Source organism: Peromyscus eremicus, chromosome X (genome assembly GCF_949786415.1).
Source record: "Peromyscus eremicus chromosome X, PerEre_H2_v1, whole genome shotgun sequence".
NCBI lineage: Eukaryota > Metazoa > Chordata > Mammalia > Rodentia > Cricetidae > Peromyscus > Peromyscus eremicus.
The window spans coordinates 73,254,113-73,280,607 of NC_081439.1; positions in this window are offsets into that span (position 1 = coordinate 73,254,113).

Consider the following 26,495-nt stretch of genomic DNA (forward strand, 5'->3'; position numbering starts at 1 on the left):
TGGAGACCAGCCTGGTCTACTTTCTTCCTCTTTAGATGCTTCTTGTAAGATTTTGTCACCTCAAAGTACAGTAGTTAATTTACCCTCTATTTGCTATATATTCTCTCTGACTTGTTCTAACCTGGATTTGGATTTACAATGCACCATTATTTTCAATTTAATTTTTCCCTAATTTTATTTGTGCATGATATTAGTATTCTGCAAAAGAGCCCTAAATATATTCATTTTTTCCTTCTAATTTTCACTGACCCCATTATTTTAGTTCCTTAACTGTATTTCGTGTGTTGACATTCATTTCCACTCCATTTTGTACTGCACATGCTTTCAACTTCAGCCTGCTACTATGTATGCCAATGTATTGGGTTTGCTAACTTAGATTTCTTTAAAGGAAAACAAATGCCTACTTTATCATAATTGACTATAATTATTCCTGTCTTGTCATCTTATTCCCTAATGACAATATAAGAAATGGTCTAAAAATGGCCTCTTTTTGGTAAGCAACTATCAGTCTTCTAATCTGCTATAACTGTGTGAGTGCTACATAGAAACAAGAGGTAGGATGTCATGTGGAAATAATTGAAATAAACAAGGGTAACATTCTTTAACAGCGTTATTGTGAGTGTTATCTGTAAAATGGGCTATCTTGAAGGTACTGTGATGGACTGATTAAAGACACCTGTTAATCAAATAAATCAAGACAGACAAATTTCATTTCTGACATGATTATCAGTTCTGTACTCTTGTTTCATGCTAATCAATAGAGTCTTTTATACATTCATGACTCTTGTCTAGAGTTTTGCTCCTCATTTTACTGCCTCAAATCTCTATTTCATACAATTATCTAACTTGGAAAAAAGACTTTTTTCTTTGTCAAACTAGCACACATACATCTTTCCTACTATTTAATGACATTCCAACAGAATATTTAAACATTCTAACTGTTTTGTATTGACAGGATATTTGAAAGCCTCCTTTTCCAAAAAATAAATTAGTATTCACTTTTATATATAAAGCTATTGATAATCAGAAAAGTTGAATAAAGTGAACAAATACATAAAAATACACAGAGATAAAACTAGGATATATATTAATATTTATTGATTTTAATATCCCTTCATTCTTCATGATATTAAACTTTATCCTACACAACTCTCTGTTACCATCAAAATTATTCTCAAAACTCTTATTTGTATTATAGATATTTTTATGTAGATAATTAATAATATTATTCCTTATAACTTTTTCAGACAACCTTGCAATTATGTTGAAAGACCCTAGCCCTTCAGGCTTACACCCCTAAGCCTCAGGAAGGGAGAAACTTCAAGCACCAGAAAATGAAAAACTAAAAATCTAGTTCCAAGGTCCACCTGACTCAGCCACTACTCAATCACCCCTGTAACAATATAATACTGTAAAAAGATTTCTGTTAAGAGATGTGCTCAACTTTGACTGGGATAGTTGCAGGTGTTCCAGGAAGGACCACTATGACCTGTGTATAAACTCCCCTCCTGCCCTGATACCCCCCTTGAGGTTTCAGGAAGAATGTATCTGTTGATGTGACTGTAGCCACTTTGTGATCAGGCTATGAAATTGTATGGGAATTGTAATCTTGTGGGTTTTGTGGGTGTTTCCTTTAAAAGCCCTTATGGGGCTGCAGTAAGATGTGACTCTTGCTCTTGGGAGCAGAGGAAACCTTCTGTGTAGAAGCTTAATAAATCCTCTTGCTGTTGCATCAACTGGACTGGAGTCTGGGTTCTTGGGGCACCCACTTGAGACCTTAAACTTTGGGGTCCAGCAATGTTACCCTCCTTCTTTATTTGTTTTTCTTCCTAATTGGAGCTTCCCTGTCCTAGTTACTGTTACTATTGCTGTGATGAAACACTATGACCAAAAGCTACTTACTCAGGGAGGAAAGGGTTTATTTGTCTTACATTTCCACTTGACTGTTCATCACTGAAGGAACTTAGGGCAGGAACTGAAACAGGACAGGAATATAAAGGCAGGAGCTAATGAAGAGAACATGGAAGGGCATTGCTTATCCATTGGTCAGCCTGCTTTGTTAGAGAAAACAAAACCACCACCCCGGGGATATCTCACCTGTAATGGACTGGGCCCTCCCACATTGATCACTATTTAAGAAAATGCCCTACAGGCTTGTCTGCATGCAGCCAGATATTCTAGAGCAGCAGTGGTTCTAAAACTGTGGGTTTCTACCCATTTGGGGTCACATATCAGATATCCTGCAACTCATATATCTACATTATGATTTACAATAGTAGCAAAATTACAGTTATGATGCAGCAAGGAAATAATTTTATGGTTGGAGGTCACCACAAAATGAGGAACTATATTAAATACAACAACATTAGGAAGATTGAGATCCACTGTACCAGAGGCACTTTTTCAACAGAGTTTCCCTTCTCTCACATGAATATAGATTGTGTCAAATTGATACCAAACTAGCTAGCGCATCCCCTATGTTTCCTATTTCACCCTTCAGATTGCTTGTACCCTGCTCTTCTCCTCTCTATTGCTCCTCCCCTGCAACGGTCCCATTTGCTTTCCTGGTTTCTTTAGTCTTCCAGGATATGTACTCACACCTGAATATTTAGAACTAGGTATATTAGATGAGAGAGAATGTATCTCTGGGCTACCTCACTTGATATGATGTTTTCTAGGTCCATTCATTTACCTATATAGTTCATGACTTCATTTATTCCATAGCTGATTAGTATTCTATACTGTGTATACCACATTTTATTTTGTCAGCTTAAAGAATTTTGAGTTGTTTCCTTTTCCTTGCTATTATAAATAGAGTATCAATGAAAGTGGCTGAGCAAGCATCTGTTAAGTTGAGTGAAATGTTGATTCCATATGACATGCCAAGACGTGGTAATTCTTCACATTGATTTCCATAGTGGCTGAACCAGTTTTCCATTACACCAATGGTAAACGAAGATTTCCCTTGCACCACATCCACTTGATTATTTGTCATTTTTTTTTTGTTAATCCTTACAATTCTGAAAGGGATAAAATGAAATTTCAAAGTTGTTTTGATTTGCACTGCCCTAATTGCTAGGAATCAAGAACTTTTTGAGATGCTTCTTAGTTACTTTTTTCCCCCTTGAGTAGTTTCTACTCAGACCCAAGTACCCCCTGCCCTCCCCTTTAAGGGATCATTTGGTGTTCTTGATGCTGTGTTTTGGAGTTTTCATATATTCTTGGCATCAATACTTGTCAGGTATATAACTGGCGAAGCTTCTACCCAATTGTTTGGATTTCTCCTTCAGTAGATTGTGTCTTTAGCTATGAAGAAGCTTTATAGTTCTATGAAGTCTCACTTATAAGTTGTCTTTAATTCTTGGACAAATGGAGTTGTATTTATGAAGTCCTGTTCTACATCATTATAGTGTACAGTGCTTGTTAAAATTTCTTCTAGAACTTTTTGTTTTCATGTAGCTTGAGTTTTCCTGCCTGGCCCACAGTCAGGACAAATCTCTATCACCTGCCAGTCCCACAGCCGCTCAGACCTGACCAAGTAAACACAGAGACTTGTATTGCTTACAAACTGTATGGCCGTGTCAGGCTTCTTGCTAACTGTTCCTATAGCTTAAATTAATCCATTTCTATAAATCTATACCTTGCCACATGGCTCGTGGCTTACTGGCATCTTCACATGCTGTTTCTCATCGTGGCGGCTGGCAGTGTCTCTCTGCCTCAGCCTTCCACGTCCCAACTTTATTCTCCTCCTTGTCCCGCCTATACTTCCTGCCTGGCCACTGGCCAATCAGTGATTTATTTATTGACCAATCAGCAACACATTTGACATACAGACCATCCCACAGCACTTCCCCTGTTTTTTTTTTTTTTTTCAAAAAGGAAGGTTTTAACCTTAAAAAGTAAAATTACATATAATTTGGGAATTTGGGCATAGCTTCTCTTACTACTTCCTGCTGGAGGGGGGTGCTGTATCTTATGGGGACACAAAGAAAATTTTAGGATTATGGAGTAGTCCATGAGGGTGTATCATCTGAGCCAGTTGCCTGAAACCGTTCTGGATGTTGGATCATCTGGGCCATGGTGTCATTGGAGACCTTTCAGGGGGTCTTGGCTAGTCAAACCTGATGTTTCTTAATCTGGAACAAATCCATAGCCTCTGGCTTTCTGTGGAAACAAAAGCAGAACCTCTTTTCCAAAGTAACATATCCTTATATCCAAATTTTGAAGTCAAGGTACCTTTAAAATTTACATTTTGGCATAACTCAACAGCTTTTACAATCAAATGTTTTTCTTCAGGTATGAATATCAAAGACAATATAATCCAGATTCTCTGTGTGATAGCCATCTTTATGTGGCTTATTACCTTTATTGTTTCTTTAAAGACTTTACTTTTAAAAACTTTGTTTATATAACTGTATATATTCCTTTTTATCTCTTTTTAAAGCCTATGTACATTTTTACATACATTGGAAACTATTTCATCTGAATCAGTTGTATTGTGAACTTATTGCTTTAAACTGCAGCCTTTTAAGCCTGAAACAGCGCTGTGGCTGCTACTTGGCTGCCACAAGCCAGTTATCCCTGTGGTAACTTTTCTGACATTTTTACATTTAGGATTTTGAACCATTTGGACTTACTTTTTTTTACAAAAGTATAGTTTTGGGTCTAATTTCATTGTTCTGCATATGGGCATCTTGTTTTTCTGCACCATTTGTTGGAGGTGCCTTTTTTTTAAACTAGCATATGTTTTTGGTGCCTTTGTCAAATATTAAATGGCTGAGGTTAAGTATACTCATGTTTGGGTCATTAATTTTGTTCCATTGGTCTACATGTCTGCTTTTGTGCCAGTACCATATTGCCTTTGTTAGTATGGATCAGTAATATCTTGTGATCTTTCTCACTCTCAAGGAAGGACAAGAAAAATAATAAAAAAGCAAAAGTAAAAAGAGACAAGAAATACATGGAGTCCATTTTTTCTTGGTCAGCTACTCCTGGGTATGGGGGTTTCCCTGTGTATGGTGGACATATGCAGTGAGACTCCATTGGAAAAAACTCCAGAATTTCTCTTTACTATAGGAACTTAAAACTATGAATTTCCCTTGTAATTTAGTTCCAGGAATTTATTAAATAAGATTTTTCTTTAGCCCATTTATCATTCAGTAGTAATTTATTTACTCTCCATGAATTTGTGTATTTACTAAATATATGTTTGCTGTCAATTTGAAATTTAATTACATTATGGTCATTTAGGAACACAGATTTATTTCAGTCATCCCAAATTTGCAAAAAAAAGTTCCAGGATATGATTTATTTTAGAGAAGCTTTGTTACACTTCTGTGGGAGACTGCTGTGTAGCTTGGTCTGTTTGAGGGGCCCATGGAAGTATAACCAGGATCTATCCCTGATGCATGAGCTGGCTTGTATAGAACCTATTCCCTATTGTGGGATGCCTTGCTTAGTCTTGATGCAGCAGGGAGGGGCTTAATCTTGCCTCAAATGAATATTCCAGGCTTTGTTGATTTCCCATGGGAGTCCTTACTCTTTTGGAGGAGTGGATGGGGGCTAGGGCTGGGGTGGGGGAGGGGAGCAGGAGGAGGGATGGGAGTGGGAACTGTGATTGGTATGAAAAATGAATAAAAATTTTCCAAAAAAAGAAAGTTTATTCTTTAATGTTTGACTTTAATATTCTGTAGATATCAGTTTAATGTGATGTAAGATGTCATTTTGTTCTGGTGTTTCTCTGTTTACTTTTTATCCATACTTCATGTCTATTGGAGAAAGTGGGGTGTTATAATCACCTATTACTAAGGGGTTGATGTTAATCCATTTCTTCAAATCCAAGAGCATATTTATGTTTACAAAATTAGGTGCACCAGGATTTGGTGCACATGTGTTTAAGATAGCAATGTTTACTTGATTAAGTGTTCCTTTGATTACAATGAGGTGTCCTTTTTATCTTGTGATTGATTTTACTTTGAAGTCTATTTCGTCTGATATTAGGATAGCAATATCTGTTTGCTTCTTGATCCATCTGACTTAAGTACCTTATCTATCCTTTAACTCTAAGGCTACGCCTATCTTAAAAGCTAAGATGCACTTGTAGACAACAGTTGAATCTGAAATTTGTCTCTTCACTGTTTTTTGAGGCTGAACTCTCTAAAGTACCATCTTATATTGTTCCTTCTATCAGTTAATGCTAGAGAATCTTGAGTAGCTTATGTACAGAATTTCAAAAATTCTGTATTATTTTGAAACTGCTATTGGAAGATTAGGTCACCCCTTTGGCTTTAAGAATCCTTTGCTGTCTGTGGTCTGGCAGTGTGCTGATATTTCAAAAAGTTACCACCCAATTACCACTTTTAGGTGGTTTCTTTGAGGTCCATTAAGTAAATGCACATACTGCAACTTGTTGCATTATTTGTGCTCTCTTCTGTTGCCCTTATTTTTCTAATTATTTGTTTTATTATTTTAAATTAATTTTTTAATTCTTCTCTCATATATTATATCCCAACCTCAGTTTCTCCTCTCTCCACTCCTCCCAGCCCCTCTCCTTACCTCCCTTCTCTGCCAGATCCACTCCTCCTCCATTTCCCTTCAGTAAAGGACAGGAATCCTAGGGATATCAATCAAACATGGTACATCATGTTGCAATAAGACTAGGCACAAACCCTCATATTAAGGCTGGATGAGGCAAACCAGTAGGAGGAAAAGGGTCCCAAGAGCAGGCAGAAGAGGATATCTCTATATCCTCTGTTCCCACTGTTAGGAATCCCAGAAGAACACCAAGCTACACAACCATAACATATATATGTTATAATTCTGTTGTACTTAATTTTGAACTAATTTGGAGAAAGAGAAGCCCATAATACAACAGTTTTGACATCAAATTGCCGGGAGCCATCCCTGGTGGTGGATGGGTCCTGCAGAAGGTATAAGGAGTCAGCAGGAGAAGGAAGTGAGTGAGGCCATGGTGTCAGCAGAATCTGACTAGCAGCCAGGGTGTTTCTTTATTTATACAGAATTTAGTTAGCAGGGATACATTCATGATGTTCCAAAACATAGATCATATCATTTTTGTTTTTAGACATGTGTTTCACTTCCTTTTGCTCATCTTTTAGTCATTATTAATAAACTATGACAGAACAGAGATATCATTTCCAATCATTCTCCCTCAAGTTTTGACATCATTAATAAACAGAGTTATCATTCTTACTCATAAACCCCATAACCCAATTTTTAAGAATCTAGAGGCATATGACAGCCTGTGCTCAGGCTGTTTGCTTTGGTTGCTTCAAGGACACTAGACCAAAACAAAAATCTTCAACCACCCTGGACATTTTGCCATGTTTCAAGCAATGTATTATTGACTCTTAGTGGTCAGAGTGCCCAAGAAAAATCCTCAGGCCAAAGCTACTGCAGTTATCATTCAAATTCTGATATAATACAATCAATGTTCACATTTATATCCTTATATATGTCTAATCCTGGCATTTGGTTGTTCCTTGGTCATATGACATTATAGTGGCTCTACATGAGCTAACTTCTAACAGAGGGAGGTCCTAACATTTCATACTTTTATTGTCTTTCCACTCCATACTTTGCTCATCAATATGTCTCTATGTAGGGCAGAGTTGTATGCCATGTAATTGTCTGAGTGTACAGTGGGAAGAGCCTTGCAATCTGAACTGTGGCCAACTCCTCTAGCCCACTGGATCTTGTTGACCTTTTTGAATTTACTTTGTTTTGAATATCTTGTTCCAGTGTAAGTACAGGAAGAGATGTTTCAAGAATGTCTCATAGCCTCATGAAGATACTTCTGGCTTCTTTATGTGCCACAACTTCCAAGGTATAAGGAAGACCTTCAAGTAGATAAGGACATCTCCCTCAAAGTGTGTGTGGGGGTACTATGTTCAGGAATTTCCTGGGTAAGCTTAAAAGCAGCATTCCTGGGAGAAGGCATAAATGATTCATAAGGAATTTTCTGTCAACCCAACATCCCCAAATTGTAAAAGTGCCCCAAGTATGTAACAGGTGGAGATGAAAACCAAAGGTGGCATGGCAGCCATCATGTGGCTCAATTTTCTGGATCTTTGTCAAGCAGCTGTGCTGGCATTATGACTTCTGCCATACCATTCAGCTATTGCTGTGCCATCAAATACTGACAAATGTTTATTTCTGAAATAAAGAATTATTCTCTCAAAAAAAGGGGAGTTTTTGATAGAAGCTATACAAATGGCCAGGAAATACATGGAAAAAATCTAACATCTTTAGCTAATAGGAAAATCTAATCAAAAGTACATTTCAATTCCATCTAATGCAAGTCAGAATGACTATAAATCAAAGAAAAACAAGTGTTGGTAAAAGTGTCGGAATAAAAGAAGATTTTATTCTGTATTCTCAGGAATGAAAATGAGTTCAGCTATTATGGATGTCACTATGAATATTATTTATAAATACAGAAATAAAGCTACCACATGACTTGGTTACACACCTTATACTTATCTACCCAATGATTTTAAAGTCAGAATGTTTATTGTAGCCTTACTAATAAGCACAATGTGTATTTAGCCAAGCATTTATCAATATATGGCTGAATGAATAAAAAATGTAGTGTATATACAAAATGGAGTCTTATTCAGCCCTAAAGAAGGAAATCATTTTGGTTTTAAGAAACAGGATTGAGCCGGGCGGTGGGGGCACACACCTTTAATCCCAGCACTCAGGAGGCAGAGGCCTCTGTGAGTTCTAGGCTAGCCTAGGCTACAGAGTGAGTTCCAGGACAGGCTCCAAAGCTACACAGAGAATCCCTGTCTTGAAAAACCAAAAAAAAAAAAAAAAAAAGAAACAGGATTGAAAAGGAGATCAACAAGTTAACCAAAGTATACCAGATCCAGAAAGATAAATATCATATTTTCTTTTATATAAAGACTTTCCACTTAAAAAAAACAATAAAATTTGAAAAGCCAAAGAGTGACTGGAAAGAGGGACTATGTAATTAAGAGGGGTGATTAAGTTCAAAGTCCATGATATGCATTCAGTCAAAAGCTGTATTGATATGTATTACTATATAGAATGAATGTATACTATAAATTAGTTTGAAAAACTAACAAAATTTAAATCAATCAAAATATATAGGTACTTAGAATGGAATATAGAAAAACAAATAAGAAAGTATTTGTACTCAGAAGTAAATCTTTACATCCATGGTTAACTGATTTATAAGAAGAATTAAGACAATTTATTGTGGAAAGAATGATGTTCATGCAAATAATTAAATTGCAGGCTTACTTTCATAATATATAAAAAAATCAAAATGGATAGACTGCCTAAATGCCCAAATGTTAGAATAGTTGTGATGACTTATTCTTATATTCATAGTACTAGGGACATTGAATGAGGTAAATTATTGGGACTTTGAGGACATCCTGTGACACACATTGAGTTTCAGGACATCCAGTGATACTATGTGAAATTCTTTGTTCAAAACAAAAAAAATTGAGGCCTCAAACTATCTAAAAGAAAATACATATATTGATGAAAATTAGTTGACAGTAATTTGCTAAATATGGCAACATCATCATAGATAACAGAAGAAATGAAGAAAACAAATGCTTCAGAAAATTAATTACTCTTTTACACAGAGGATTCTATTAAGAAAAAAAGATATCACTTTTAATATGTTATATTCATGTAATTATTAAAGATTTTAAACCCAGAAAATTATATATATATATATACATATATATATATGATATATATCTATATATATATCTATATATATATATATGATATATATATATATATCTTCTATAATTGAATAGCACAAAAAATGCTGTAGGGATTGATTCAGCTAAACCCAACTACAGCCCTCTTACACGGGAACCACTATCTTGAGCAATTCTAATTGGATTTTCCTGTGTAGCAATAAAAAGATCTACTAGAATGGTGCTAAGAATATACCTGGTATCTTTGACATACAACTGATATAAACCAATTACATACTAGCCTGTATGAAGACTGACTACAAAATAAGACCCCTCTGATAATACAAATAAACAAACAGAAAACATGAAGTTCTTCTGGTCTTGCTGCTGCTGCCCAGGACTGTATAATTCCTAATTCCTAAAGAAATCTGACAGATTGGGCTAGGCCCTCTGGATATGGAAGACAGTTGTTTCGTTCTAACTGTTTGGGGAACACCCAAGCAGGGGGATCAGGATCTGTCCCAGGTGCATGGGGATTGGGATCCATCCCTGGTGCATGGACAGGCTTTTGAGAATCCGGTTTCTGTGGTGTGACACCTTGCGTAACCTTGGTGCAGTGGGAAGGGGCTTGGACCTGCCTAGGATCAGTGTGCCAGGCTCTGCTGACTCCCCATGGAAGACCTAGATTTGGGGGATGTGGGGATGTGGGGTGGCTTGGGAAGAGGCAGGAGATGGGATCTGTGGGTGGTATGTAGAGTGAGTAGAAAATTTCTTAATAAAGAAAAATGAAAAAAATAAATAAATCTGCCATGTACTCCTGGATCTGTCTTCATCTTGTTGATCTCACTGAATTTTCTGACTAGCCATAAAATAATGAGATCATATTTTTTGGAACAATTACCAATAAAAACTGGTAACATTTCAATACACTATTTTCTAATGAATAAAGAAAATTGAATAATAAGCACTTGAAAATATGTTCAACACATGAGACAACTGAAATACAATTTATGCATACATGAATGACAACTAAAACATCCAAAATAATAAGAATTTTTGAAGAAGTGGTGAAATTTGGGCATTTTACCATTAATAATGGGAACAAAAATAGTATACTCCAGCTTCAGTGGAAAACTCACCTCTAAAATTAATTTGTAAAAATTACTATAACTGAAACACATACTTATTCATGATTGTTCATTGCAACAATATACACAATTAACAATAGACAGATATCATTCAAGTGTCTAACACATGTGAATGAATTAAAATTTAATATTAAACTGGAATAGTATTTATCCCAAGATATGCAGTTCTAATACACACCACAAGAGCAAACATTGAAATCATTATGTGACATAAAGTAAACTAGATAAAAAAGAAAACATTTAGAATATACAAATTCATAGGATCGGAATATAAATTTTAAGTTAGCAGTGACAGGCAAGAGACTCAATGATGATGTATTGCTTAATAAATATAAGTGATTTATATGATGTGCTAAAAAATTCTAGGCATACAGGTGAGTAATGGTTGAACTAAACTCTGAATATATTTAGTACTATTAAAGTGTACATAGTTAAAATGGAATTTTTTATGATGTGTATATTTTATCACTTAAAGTGTTAAACAAATAAAATCTCTAAAAAATAATAAATACCTAAATAGGTAACTTAATATGTTTTCTGAGATTAAAAAATAAGACCACACATTGTGGGTTGTTCATATATGAACCTTCCAAGCTTGAAATAGAAAGAATAATAAAATATTTAAAGAAATGAATGATTTACTTACAAAGATTATTCACTGACAAAACCATTGGAAAAAATAGAGATACTTGGGAATAACTGAAACTTCAAGAAATGAATATATATATATATATATATATATATATATATATATATATACACACATATATATGTCAGTTTAATTCTTAGTAAAAACATAAAATGGCAAATTTCTCAAAAAACCTAGCACATATATTTAAAGAAGTTATTCAGAATAGAGTTAAATACATACACAGGAAATATGAAAAGAGGCTAAATTAAAGAATGATAAGCTGAGTTTGACATTTGACTGATCACATTCATAAAAAGAAAATGAAGATGAAGCATGAGTCACAAAATGTTCAACTTGAAACAAATAACCATATCTTTGAACTCCAGAACTCTTCAAACAGGTATTTCAGAAAATAACTGAACACGTTTATCTGTTCAGTTGCTCCTTCCCTTACTTTGGGGTTTTTATCTTATAAACTCATCATAAGCTAAAGTCAGAAAGGCATTTAATACAGCTAATCTGCCTAAAATTGCAGGTCAGAAAATAATACAGGATGGAGTGTTACATGAAATTCTCTTCATGTTTTTATGGTTGCCTTAACACTGCAGCTGACTGCTACTACTTAGCATCACACAAGATCATATATTTAGCTAAGGAAAAGTTGAAATCTCTGATTAATTCCTCTACTTTCTCTAGCGAACCCCTGTGTCTTCTTCTGTCTCCCCATCTCTATCTCACTCTCCCTCCTTCCCTTTATCCCTCCTTTCCTTCACCCAACCACCCATTCATACCCACCCTCTTACCCACACCCACCTACTTCTGTCTCTCTCTCTCTTTCTCTCTCTCTCTCTCTCTCTCTCTCTCTCTCTCTCTCTCTCCCCCCCACCTTCAAGTAAAGGATAATTGGCCTTCAATAAGCCTGAGTGTTGCTTCCATTGGCCAGATGACAGATCTCACTGGGCAGAACATTTGAATGGAGCAAACACAGCAGGAAAACTAGTCATCTCACTCATGAACATGGAATATATGTTAAAACAGGGCATGAATAATTCTGCCCAAAAGCAAAGGAGGGCTCTTTTACATGGGACAAATTCTTCCTTATGTGGTCTATTCTGGAATCTCTTTACACTGACCATGTCTTTTGATTCAATAATAAATTTCTTTTTTTTTATTTCAACAGTGACTCCATTTCTGTAACAGAACCTTCTTCACAAGTTGTAAAGTACTCCATCATTAGCTTTGCATTCTTCTTATATGCCTTGCCTACTGCTCAATTATTGGACTAAAGATGCATCACATTCAGGGTTTTCAGCAAGAGTGAGGATTTGGTGGCTTGTGTATGAAAAGGGAGGCTGTAGTGTGAGCAATCTGCACATCCAACAATCTCAGTCCAGTCATACACTATTTTACACTCCTTGTGCCAGCAGTTGAAAACATCCTGGGCCACTTTGTTTTCTATGTCATGTCTGAAGTGGAGTTTATCAGGAGATATTCCAGACTTCAAGAAGTAGTAGATGTGGCCTATAAAATATTCTAATACTGAGTTGTTAACTATACCCTGTTCAACAACATCTCCTAGACTCACTTTTAGAGTAGAATGACTGCTGACTTGAACTTTTGTTGAATGCAAACAAAGGTAAAGGTCTGCCACATTATGAAACTTGGAATTTTTTCTCTCTTTTTGGATGTACAAAGAGGTCAGTCTCTGCCATTGTGAATTCCTTGATTTGGATCAGTCAAGACCTAGGAGAAATCTCATTTCTAAAGGGATTTCCAATCTGTGCAGCAACAAAAGGCAATTTTCCTTGGTCGAATTTCAAAAGTTATTTGAAATTCAAATCATTTTCAGTAGTCGGGATTTTTATATTACAGCTTTCAAAAATGATTCCCAATTTCTACTGTCCATAGTTACAAGCTAAGCCAACATCTATTTAATCTCTGACTTTTTCTTTGCAGATTATTTCCTACATAGACAAATTTCTGTGAATGAGATTTTAAACAGATGGGCAGTGTGAAAACATGATTGATTCTTCATATCTTTCACCATAAACTCAGAAAATTTTCAACATGGCCAGTTCTCTTTAAAACTGTATCAGTCATGAGCATGGTACATTCTTTGAGCAGTACTGGATGTGCAAAGGGCATGAGTTTACTGTATGGGCTGTTCACTTGAAGGCTGCGGAAGACACTATTGGTCAGTCCTGCACATGATGAAATAGGCCTGTGACTGAAATATTTATTGAAAGATGGGGAGCATTTATGTATGTATAAAAAGAGTTGAGATACTTTAGAAGTTCCGTATTAAGGTGATTGAGAATATGAATTCTTTAAAGAAAAATCCATTATGAACCTGATAATAAAATTTCGTTCCATGAAAGATAAAAATAATTCTTCATACCAGCCATAAAATAGAATCATATTACCTTTACAAGATGATAGTATAACAAGAAATTTGACCATACTATAGTGATATTCAGAAGTCTGGGGAATGTCATTAATCTACTGAAAAAAATCTTTTAAGAACTAATTTGCAGCTAACTAATAATATTTTATAAATATGAGGAAACAAAATTTTGTAGGCAATAAAATAGAAATTTGCAGTAATTGAACCTCATGAAATAGTAAATTTTGTACACAGTAAGCTTCAGAAAGGAGGAGACAAATCTGAAACAGGAGGTATGAAGTAGGATGGAAAGAGAATAAGAAATAAATAAAATGACAAATATGGAGATAAGGCACAAATGAAACCTGATTGCATAAAGCAGAAACAAATACAACATTTCAGTTGACTTAGGAACAAAATTAAAGTAAGAAAAAGGAAAAAAATGCTTTGGAAAAGTTGATGATTAGAATAAAAATATTCAAAGGATTTTGTATAGTCACAAAGGATAACAATAATTTGTGGCTGTGCTAGGGATTAACTCAGTAAACAAACCATAATTATTAAGTTGCACGTATAAAATAAAAACAAAAATTAAAACTTCTAAAGTAACAGTGAAAATAGAAGAATGAATAATTGTTCAGTATAACATTAATAAAAGAAGCAAAGAAAAGAAAAGGAAACATAATATAATGTGTTTCATTAAAACTAAACATGTTAGTAATTTTCTTAATTATAAATTAATTAAATGTTCACTTTAGAAGAAAAAAAAGTAATCTATTATAAAAAAAAATGTAGCACGAAGTTTTCTCTGATCCCACCAGGCCTCTACAGTCCCATGGTCCACTTATAAAACAATCACCCAGAAGCTTATATTAATTCTAACTAATCAACAAGGTAGATAAGACCTTATCCAAATTAACCAAAAAGCAAAGAGGGCTGATTTCCAAAATGCATAAAGAACTCAAAAAGCTAGACACCAAAATACTGAACAATCCAATTAAAAAATGGGCTACAGAGCTTAACAGAGAATTCTCAACAGAAGACTCTCAAATGGCTGAAAGGCATTTGAGGAATTGCTCAACATCCTTAGTCATCAGGGAAATGCAAATCAAAACAACTCTGAGATACCATCTTACACCTGTCAGAATGGCTAAGATAAAAAACACTGAAGACAGCTTACGTTGGAGAGGATGTGGATCAAGGGGAACACTCCTCCACTGTTGGTGGAAATGCAAACTTGTACAGCCACTCTGGAAATCAGTATGGTTGTTTCTCAGAAAATTGGGAATAAGTCTTCCTCAAGACCCAGCTATACCACTCGGGCATATACCCAAGGAATGCTCAATCTTACCACAAGGATACATGCTCAACTATGTTCATATCAGCATTATTTGTAATAGCAAGAACCTGGAAACAACCCAGATGCCCCTCAACTGAAGAATGGATAAAGAAAATGTGGCACATATACACAATGGAGTACTACTCAGCAGTAAAAACAAAGACATCATGAAATTTGCAGCAAACGGATGGAACTAGAAAATATCATCCTGAGTGAGGTAACCCAGACTCAGAAGGACAAACATAGTATGTACTCACTCATAAATAGATACTAAATGTGAGGAAAGGGATGGCCAGACTGCAACCCACAACTCCAGAGAGGCTAGCTAACAGGGAAAGACCCTAGGAGGGACACATGGATGACCCTGTGAAGCAGAAGTGGATGATATCTACATGAGTGGATTGGGTGTGGGGGTGGCAGAGGGTGAGGAGTGAGGGATGAGAACATAGGGAAATAGGAGGGTCAAACTGGAACAGGGACAGAGTGGGAGGGCAGGGAGGAAGATACCATGACAGATGAGTACCTCATGGGAATAGGAAGAGGCAGGGTACTGGGGATGCTCTCAGGAATCTACAAGGTTGACTCCACCTTGGTCCGCTAGCAGTGGTCCAGAGGGTGCCTGGACCAGTCTACTCTAGTGACCAGCCTAGCAGATAACCAAGCTGTCATCATAGAGACTTTGTCCAGTGACTGATTGAGGCAGATGCAAAGATCCATGGCCAGGCACCAGACTGAGCTCTGGGAATCCAATTGATGAGAAAGAGGAGAGACACTGCAGGCGAGGGATATCAAGATCATGATTGGAGGACGTGTAGAGACGACTGGCCACACTAGTGGAAGCCCATGAACTGTGGACTGGTGCCTGTGGAGCCCCCATGTGACTGGACTAGGCCCTCTGGATACGGAAGATGGTTGTTTGGCTCAAACTGTTTGGGGGGGACCCAGGTAGGGGGATTGGGATCTGTCCCTGGTCTATGGGAAGGCTTCTGGAACTCGGTACCTGTGGTGTGACACCTTGCACAGTTTTGGTGCAGTAGGGAGGGGCTTGGACCTGCCTAGGCTCAGTGTGCTGGGCTCTGCTGACTCTCCATGGGAGACCCCGATTTGTGGGATATGAGGATGCGGGGTGGCTTGGGAAAGAGGGCTGGGGAGTGGGAGGAGGGAGGAGGGGGGAATCTTTGCATAGTATGTGGAGTGAGTAGAAAATTTCTTAATAAAGAAAAATGAAAGAAAAAAATTGTAACTGCTCAGCCATTAACTCGGGCTTATTACTGACTAGCACTTACACTTAAATTAACCCATAATTCTTATTTATGTTTAGCCACTGGGCTTGGTACCTTCTCTCAGTTCTGTCATCTTGCTTCCTCTATGTCTGGCTGGTGACTCCTGACTCAGCCCTTCCTCTTCTGAGAATTCTCCTTGTCTACTCACCCTGCCTATACTTCCTGCCTGGCTATTGGCCAATCAGCATTTTATTAAACCAGTGTACAAAAGCATTATCTCACAGAAAAAAAAAACCAAACACACACACACACACACACACACACACACACACACACACAATATCATGGAACATTTGAAAGACAGTTAAAACTAGTAATAAAGGCAGTAACAGTGTGAAAAAATAATATGTATAAGTAAAAAAAAACAATATTCATTAAAATACTGTTGTAAAAGGCTGGTGGTTTACCTTAGAATAGATAAGGTGTTCAAATATAACATAAAAGTGAATTCCTTGACATTAGGTTGTTTCTGATAACTTGCAAATATATATCACTTGTGAAGCACTCCTTCTAATGAACAAATCACATTTTAATCAATTTACCCCCACAATGATAAATAACAGTAAGAGGATATGATTTCCTAAATTTGGAGCATAGGAATTCACACAAGGGAAATGAGAGTTTTAATCAAAGTATAGTGGAAAGAGAAAAAAAAGGGATTTAAGAGATATATTGACCAGTTAAACTTAGAAGTTTTGTTGAAATTCTGGTTAGTGTAGCTGGAGGTTTTCCTGTGTATCGCCCAGTCCTGTAACTGCTCAGACCCAAGTAAACACATATATTTACAAACTATATGTCTTAGTGGCTCAGGCTTCTTGCTAGCAAGCTCTTGTAACTAAACTCAGCCCATTTATATTAATCTACAGGTCACCACGTGTTCCACGTGTTACCTGTGTGTCATTACATGCAACTCTCTGGACAGTGTGATGGTGTCTCTGAATAATCTTTGAAAATCATTAAGAGTCCATAATCAATCTTTCCTATTTTTCACCTTTTGGGGTCTAAGTTTTCTGTAGATCTATTTTATATCCTAAATAATTAGTATAATCTCATCTTTGTATCTTTTCAGGAGCAATTTTCAATTCCCAATAAGGCAAAATTTTCTTTACTTACTCAAACATACTTTCTAAAGTATCTGTATTTGAATCAGCTGGTAAAATATTGTCCATGTAATAATAAATTATAGATTTAGGAAATTATTTATATATTTCTTCCAATGGCTGTTGTACAAAATACTTGCACAGGGTTGGGCTATTTAACATTCCCTATGGGAGAACCCTCCATTAATATCTCTTGACTGGCTGAGAATTATTATGAAGTAGGCACTGTGAAGGCAAATCTTTCTTTGTCTTTTTCTTGTAAGGATATTGAGAAAAAAACAGTCTTTTAAATTGATAACTGTTAGAGGCCATCCTTTAGGTAATAAAGTAGCCAAAGGAATTTCAGATTGTAGAGAGCCCATTGGCTGAATTGCATTGTAAGTTATTCTTATGTCTGTTACCATTCTCCATTTACCAGATTTCTTTTTAATAACAAATGCAGGAGAATTCCAAGGGCTGGTTGATTCTTCAACATGCTGAGCATTTAACTTCTCTTGTACCAGCTCTTCTAAAGCCTGAAGTTTCTCTGTTGTTAAAGGCCATTGCTGAACCCATACCGGTTTGTCTGTTAATCATTTTAAAGGCAGAGCTATTGGTGTCTTTGAAAGAACATCAGTTGTGCCCTGTTCTTGTACAATCTGCATGGCTGGTGACTGCTCTTAATAATAATAGTTTGGAAAAATCAATAAACAGTAGATATTGAATCAGTCAGGAAAATTTTTTATTCACTGAAGATTATCACTTTAAATTGCTGTTGTTGGTTTTTTAATTATTATTTTGTAATGTGGTATTAAAATAGATTTTAGTTTCAAATGAGTATTAAAATATGAATGAATATAATAAAGGGACATTTTTAACTCAAGTAGTTGGTCCTAATATTAACAGATTATACAAAAAAATGGAAGAATACTGAATGCATATTCATTATCTTCCCATAGTACATTTTTGGTGTTTCAAATACTGAAGTCATAGAGTGGAATATTGCCATATGATATATGTGTATGCTAAGAAGAGTGTAGTGGAATATTTGTTTATAATGGAAAGATGTGTCTCTGTCTAAGGCACCTTCTTATTGGTTTAATAAAATGCTGAATGGTCAATACATATATATATATATATATATATATATATATATATATATATATATATATATATATATATATATATGTTTCCTTTAAAAGTTTGCATGTTTTCAGAAAAAAAAAAGGATCAGACACCAATGAAGAGAAGTAGCCCAGCAGGTGATTCATCATCTCAAAATGAATCTGTCACAGTTTCTTCAAAATTCCTCAGGGAGAAAAACTCCAAAGCTGCTGGCTAAGATGGTACAGCCTCACAGAATACTCTAGCCAGGACTTCAAATAAGCTCTGTACTTTTCTATCACACTGAAACTAGACAAAAGCTGTCCCAGGACTTGACCATTTCCCTACTTTTCTCAGGGTCCCCTAAAGTTTCCATTACCTCCAGACAGCAGGAAATAATTTTAAAAACACAATGCCCACATTCCCAAGAGGTTGGATGGGTGGTTTTTGGTCATTTGGTGGATCTTTGTCATTGTTTAGTGGGCTTTGGCTACGAGATGTTATTGATCATATTTGGAGAGGAAACTAAACAAAGAAAATTTTATTCAGGGACCTAGTTCTGAAAAGAAAAAAGGGGAGATATAGAAATGACAGGATAAAAGGGTAGATTATTGAATCTACCTTTAAACTAAAAAATCAACTATTTTTTCTTATAAATTGAAAGCTTTTAATTGGGGTAGCTTACATTTTCAGAGTTTTAGCCCACTATCATCATGTTTAAAATGCAACTATTAATTTCAAATATTTTACATTTGTATGGATTTTTGTGTATTGATACAAATTTAAGGTCATTTTTATACTGTATATATGTTTCTATTCTTGTTTAAGCTATTGTACCTATGCATCTCATTTAAAAATGTAGTGTAAAGTTTTAGCCTTGGTAGCTATTTAGGATAATAAAGAAAGACAAGTTAGTAGTTAGCTGTATATAATAATCAAATTTAGTCATGCTAGGTATATTCTCATGGTCAAACAGATATATTTTAAATGCATAGATCGTCATCATACACTTCAGAGACCCTCAGAATATCCCATTTAAGGTGTTTTAATAACTTAAGGCTTTTCATGACAGTGAGACATATCTGCAACTGACAGTATCAATCTACTAAAAAAAATGATGGGCATCAAAGAATCCCCATATGGAGTTTTAATGTGGCAAATCTAGTCATTTGAGGAAGAAACTGCCCTTACTTCATCTTCTGACACTGTGCTGTCCAAATTGGACATGCAGGACACAAGAGAAGGTGACCAATGACCTTTGCCAAGACAAAGTAAGGCAGCTTTCAAAATTTCTTGCTTCACAAAATAGTCTATCAGATATTCTACACCTGTAGGTTTAAAATGGATGCGCAAATATTATAGAGGCTCCTCGGATGAATGTCAGCCAGCTGTCCTTGTCATTTCTATATTTTTGGAAGTTGTTTGCTCTGCACTTTCTGCTTACTCAGGCAATATATATCCTTCTCATGTCTTTGATTGGGTTGAAGATTAGATAATTATAGTTACAATTTTTCCTTGTTACCAAATTTAGAAAAAAAAACTCACAAAAGAGATGTAAAATGTATAATGTTGAGATACATAAAAGCTGAGGTTGTTTATGTAAGAAGATATTTTAAGGTCTAAAAAGATAGTCTTAGCATGGTAACACAATTTATGATAAAATGTGGTTTAGGTATAAAACTTTGGACTCACTAAGACAGCATTGATAATATAGTACTTTCTCCAAATTTGCCAAATATATATAGACTGGACATTGTGAACTTAGTTCTTACCTGATAATTTTTCTTATTGCATATAATTTTACTCAGAGCTAAAATTTCTCATTTTTATTTAGACAAAAATGGGGAAATGTTGTGGGATATTTGTTCACTGTGTGAAGATGTATTGCTGTGTTTGTTATAATAAAGAGCTCAATGTTCAACAGCTAGACAGGATATCCAGGTAGTGAAAAGAAGAGGAGTAGGAATCTAAACACAAGGAGTCATCAGCCAGACATGGAGAAAGCAGGATGGACAGTATGGAGATGAGGTAATGAGCCTTTAAGAACAACATAGTTTGAAAAATAAGAATTCGTTAGAAACAAGCCTAAGCTAAGTCTGAGCTTTCTTACTTAATAATAACTCTCTGTGTTATTATTTGTGACCTGGTGGCCTAAGAAATATCTATCTACAGAAGAGTTGGGTTAGGAAGTTTTGAGGTATTGAACAATATGAACAAACTTTGGCATGTAATTTCTTGGATCCAATGTGCTACATAGTGGCTATATTTAATAATTGTGTATTGTATATTTTTTATAGAGTATATCATAACTGCTTTCACAATATGCATACACACACTCACACATGGATTGAGGGAGGGGACACATTCAGTAGCTTAATTCAAGTATTTAATTCACATTTTACATGTAAACCAATAAATCACATTTCACATCTTAAATAGAAGCAATTTTATAGTTATGTCTCAGTGAAGCTCAGAGAAAATGTCAAAATAAATTCACAAGTAAAACTTAAACAGCCAAACCTGATGCCAATCTTGTTAATTGACATAAAATTAAAAATTTACATCTTTTAACAGGCATCTTCACTGTGTTAAAAGATAGTGTTTACAAAAGTTAAAAATGTCTGACAACACTTCAACATAAAGTCATTAAAATAAATCAAAAAATGTATTAACCTTTAGATAAGGAGGTTAATACTATTTCTTGTTTAAGGCATGGCCACATAAAGATATTCAAATAATGTTGTTCCATGGAAACTGAGGTCCTTGTATAACCAAGGAAAAGTTAGAAGATTAGAAGATGACATGGTATAAACTAATGGAAAAAATATGAAAGACAAAATAGTCTGAAACAATTTTATTTAATAAAACTTTGAGCTCAATGGTGGTAGAGCACACTATTAATCCCAGCACTGGGGAGGCAAAAGAAAAGGATCTCTGAGTTCCAGGTCAGCCTGGTCTACAAAGTGCATTATAGAACAGCCAAGGATACACAGAGGAGCCCCATCTTGAGAAAAAACAAAAAACAAAAAATAAAAAAAAAAACATAATATGACATGGCTATGAAAAATAATGTTATAAACTTTCAGTTACTTATTTTTAATTAACTAATTAATTAATTAATATTTTTAAGACAATGATTCTTTGTCTAAGTTCCCTATCTGTCCTAGAACTCTCTGTAGACCAGACTGGCCTTGAACTCACAGAGATCCTCCAATGTCTGTCTCCTCAGTATTGGGATTAAAGGCTCATTTTTCTACCACCTGGCCACATTCACTTAATTATCTAAAATTGTTCTGAAAGTTTCTTTTGATATGCTGTACCATGCCATTTTCAGTGTATGAAATCGATTAGATATTTTAGGGGGTCATGTTTTGTACTTGATCCTATTGGATAGGGATGAAAATGCATAAAAATTATGCCCCATTTGGGTGTAAGTATAACCCTATGATATCAACTCACATCAACAACTCAAACTGCTTTGTTTAGATTTTTCTTAGTTGGAATTTTCTTTGGGCCACCAATCAGCTTCCCAAGTAAAGACATGGAGACTTATTATTAATTATGAATGCTTGGCCTTAGCTTAGGCTTGGCCTCCTAGCTCTCTTAACTTAATTTAAGCTGTTTCTATTCATCTAAGTTTTGCCTTAAGGCTTTTTAACTATCTTTCATTCTGTATGTCTTACTTTCCTTCTTCCTCTTACTTTCCTTCTTCCTCCGTGTCTGTTTGTCTGGCACCTGGTATTTCTCTGTCATCTCTTTTTCTTTCTTCTTCAACCCCAAATTCCTCCTCCTACTAACTCTCCCTGCCTGGAAATGCCATCTATACCTCCTCACTCACTATTGTCCATTCAGCTTCTTATTAGACCAATCAGGTGCCATAGATAGGCAAGGTAAAACAGCAACACATTTTTGCATAATTAAACAAATGCAAAATATCTTTACAAAGTTAAATAAATGCAACATATTTTTACATAGTTAATGAAATATTCAGCAACACTGCTTAGCTAATACAGTTTGTTCTTACTTGGAATGGCCAAGCAACTAATCATTTTTTAGTGAAATATCTCTGTGGTGATATTTTATTAGTGCTGAAATGTGATAATATATTATTTATACGTGAATTAATAAAGTTTGACAGGAGATCAGAGGATATAGTCAGCCATAAACAAAAGTCAGGCAGTGGTAAAACACACTCTTAATCTGATCATATGCCAACAGAGTCTCTGTATGTTCAAGGACACACTAGGGAACAACCAAGTGTGGAAACACAAGCCTTTAATCCCAGTACCAACCATAGAGACCTGGAGGTCTGTGCAGACAGGCAGTGACAAGGAAGTGAAGTAGCTGGGCTAAGAGCCAATGAGAAGGTAGAACAGCAAGGCAATCAAGGCACAGCTTATTCAGGAAGAAGCTTTCTCTCTTGGGAAGCTACAGTGGCATGGTAAGCTAAGGTTAGCTGGTGGCTCTCACTGTTTCTCTGATCTCTATGGCTTTCACCCCAGTATTTGGCTCTGTGTTTCTTATTTAATAAGACTGTTCAGAAATTCATCTACATATCTCACTCCTTTTCTTTTTTTCTTTTTTTTTTTTTTTTTTTTTTGGTTTTTCGAGACAGGGTTTCTCTGTGTAGCTTTGCGCCTCTCCTGGAACTCACTTGGTAGCCCACCCTTCTTCATTTTTTTTTATTTTTATTTTTATTTTGCAATAAAATTTAGTTCTACATATCAGCCATGGATTCTCTTGTTCTCCCCCCCTCCCATCCCCTCACCTTCCCCCCAGCCCACCTCCCAATCCCACTTCCTCCAGGGCAAAGCCTCCCCCGAGGGCTGAGATCAACCTGGTAGACTCAGTCCAGGTAGGTCCAGTCCCCTCCTCCCAGGCCGAGCCAAGCGATCCTGCATAGGCCCCAGGTTTCAAAGAGCCAACTCATGTAATGAGCACAGGACCCAGTCCCACTGCCTGGATGCCTCCCAAACAGATCAAGCCAATCAACTGTCTCACCCATTCAGAGGGCCTGATCCAGTTGGTGACCCCTCAGCCACTGGTTCATAGTTCATGTGTTTCCATTTGTTTGGCTATTTGTCTGTGCTTTATCCAACCTTGGTCTCAACAATTTTCGCTCATATAAACCCTCCTCATTCTCGCTAATTGGACTCCCAGAGATCCACCCGGGGCCTAGCCATGGATCTTGGCATCCACATCCCTCAGTAGTTGGATGGGGTTTCTAGCATGACAATTAGGGTGTTTGGTCATCCCATCACCAGAGTAGGTCAGTTCGGGCTGTATCTCGACCATTGCCAGCAGTCTGTTGTGGGAGTATCTTTGTGGATTTCTATGGGCCTCTCTAGCACTTTGCTTCTTCCTATTCTCATGTGCTCTTCATTTACCATGGTCTCCTATTCCTTGTTCTCCTTTTTGGTTGTTGATCCAGCTGAGATCTCCCACTCCCCCAAGCTCTCTTTCCCTTGACGCTCGCCCTTCATTACCTCCACTCATGTCCAGGCTGTTCATGTAGATCTCTTCCATTTCTCCGTCATTGGGCAATCCCTGTGTCTTTCTTGGGGGCCCGTTTTCCAGGTAGCCTCCCTGGTAATGTAAGTAGCAGTCCAGTCATTCTTGTTCCACATCTAGTATCCTCCAATAATACTCAATTTCATATGGAAAAACAAAAAAACCCAGGATAGCCGAAAGAATCCTGGACAATAACACAACCTCTGGAGCCATCACGATCCCTGACTTCAAGCTCTACTATAGAGCTACAGTAATAAAAACAGCTTGGTACTGGCATAAAAACCGACATGTGGACCAATGGAATCAAATTGAAGACCCTGACATTAATCCGCACACTTATGAACATATAATTTTTGACAAAGAAGCCAAAAGTGCACAATGGAAAAAGGAAAGCATCTTCAACAAATGGTGCTGGCACAACTGGATATCAACATGTAGAAGGCTGCAAATAGATCCATATCTATCACCATGCACAAAACTTAAGTACAAGTGGATCAAAGACCTCAACATAAATCCAGCTACTCTGAACCTGCTAGAAGAGAAAGTAGGAAGTAGCCTTCTTCATTTTTTTTAACATCTAGTATATGGTTAGGCCTGGGGTTTACATGAGCCTTAGGGAATATATTTCTGCAATTTTTATGTAGCCCTTTGAGCCCTCATTAGTGTCTCCAGATACCCAAAAGTTTGGCCCTCTAACATAGGGAAACTAGCAACATTTGATTTCTTAGGTGTGATGTCCCTATTTGTGGAGCTCATGTTTCTAGAATCTGATTTTAGCAAATTCTTTAAATGCAATATGAGATTTCTGGCACTTAAATTGTTTCATCAGTCCTAATTTTGCATTTTGATTTCTGTTGTTAAAATTTTAGAAAATTGATGCCTCACTTACGGGTCATCAAACTCCTAATGACTGAACTTAAAAATCAAAGCTCAGTCTTAGTGTTGAATACAGGGAGACATTAGTGTTTATTTTCCTTACAAAGTTTATAGCCTCACTCTAGAGCATCAGTATTCAAAATCTTTACATTCATCTGGCCTTTAAGTCCTTTGCTGCTTGTTCTAATTTGTAAAGCTCTTGGTAATCTGACTTACTAACTCTTCATCTGTCTCAAGGTTCTTCCCTTAATGTATTTGGACAAGAATGAGCTTGCTTTCCTTGTTTTATCCACCTTAGGGATACTATTATATGAAATTTTATATTCAACCATTCAAGCTTATCTCTTGATTTCTTAAATAGGAGCTAAAGTAATTTAAACAATCATTTCCTTTTCTCTGATGTTTAACAACTCTTGTTAAAATAATTTAAAAAAGTCAATTTTGACACTCTGTTTGATCAAAGAAATTGATTCTGTTTAGAGTTAAGGAGACTTGCTTCCTGGAAGACTTGGGGAGGTAGAAGTTTGCAAATAAAAAGTGTTCAGTGAATATGAGGATTCGTGAATTTCCTTTAATTTTCCTAAAGTAAAATTTGCCATAATAGAGAATTTGGAAAGTTTTATCATGAAACTGAGCTGTTTTAAATGTTATGAAACCATTTAATTTCTTATAATGAAAAAATGTGAAGGGCTATGATTGATTAGAAGTTTTGTGATTTATATTAAATTATGTTACATTGGTATATAATTACTTTATCAATATGAAAAGCCTCTATTAATTAAGCAGTTAGATATTTAAGAAGAAAAATCACTTAAGATATACTACAATCAAAATCTTAATTTATTTTGAAGTTAGCAGAGGATAGGTACTTCAAGTCATTTCCCAATTTAAATGTTTATTATATGTTCTAGTAAGGATTTTCCTGAGACTCTTAGAATTCCTAATTTTAAAAAACCCACAAATTTGGACTGACATTTCAGGGTAGATGAGTCTATAGAAGAACAAATTTGTGTTTACCTATTTTCAATCTTTCCCACTGAGGATGGAATGACATCTAAGGAAGTGAGTAGTAAAAGTGTTTCTTTGTATGTAGGCAGGACATCCTCATCCTAATTAGCAGAGGATAAGAGTTTGAGACCTGTACCACTCAATCAGGAACAAGCAGACACATTATTACATGATCAGAGACAATGATTAATAGTGACCTCTCTCTCTATTGCATCAACCTCAATGCATAAGTTGATCTGAAAGGTTACTTTGTTTCAAAATGTTCAGGAAATTGAAAATAACTATTTACAAAGCAAAAAGAAGCATGTACACAACAGTTGAAGAAAATGTGTAATACACCTTCTTTCATCATAATTTTTCAGTAACAAAACAAGAGACTGACTCAAATTATTTACATACAGAAATGACTTTTAAATTTGGAGGGATTTT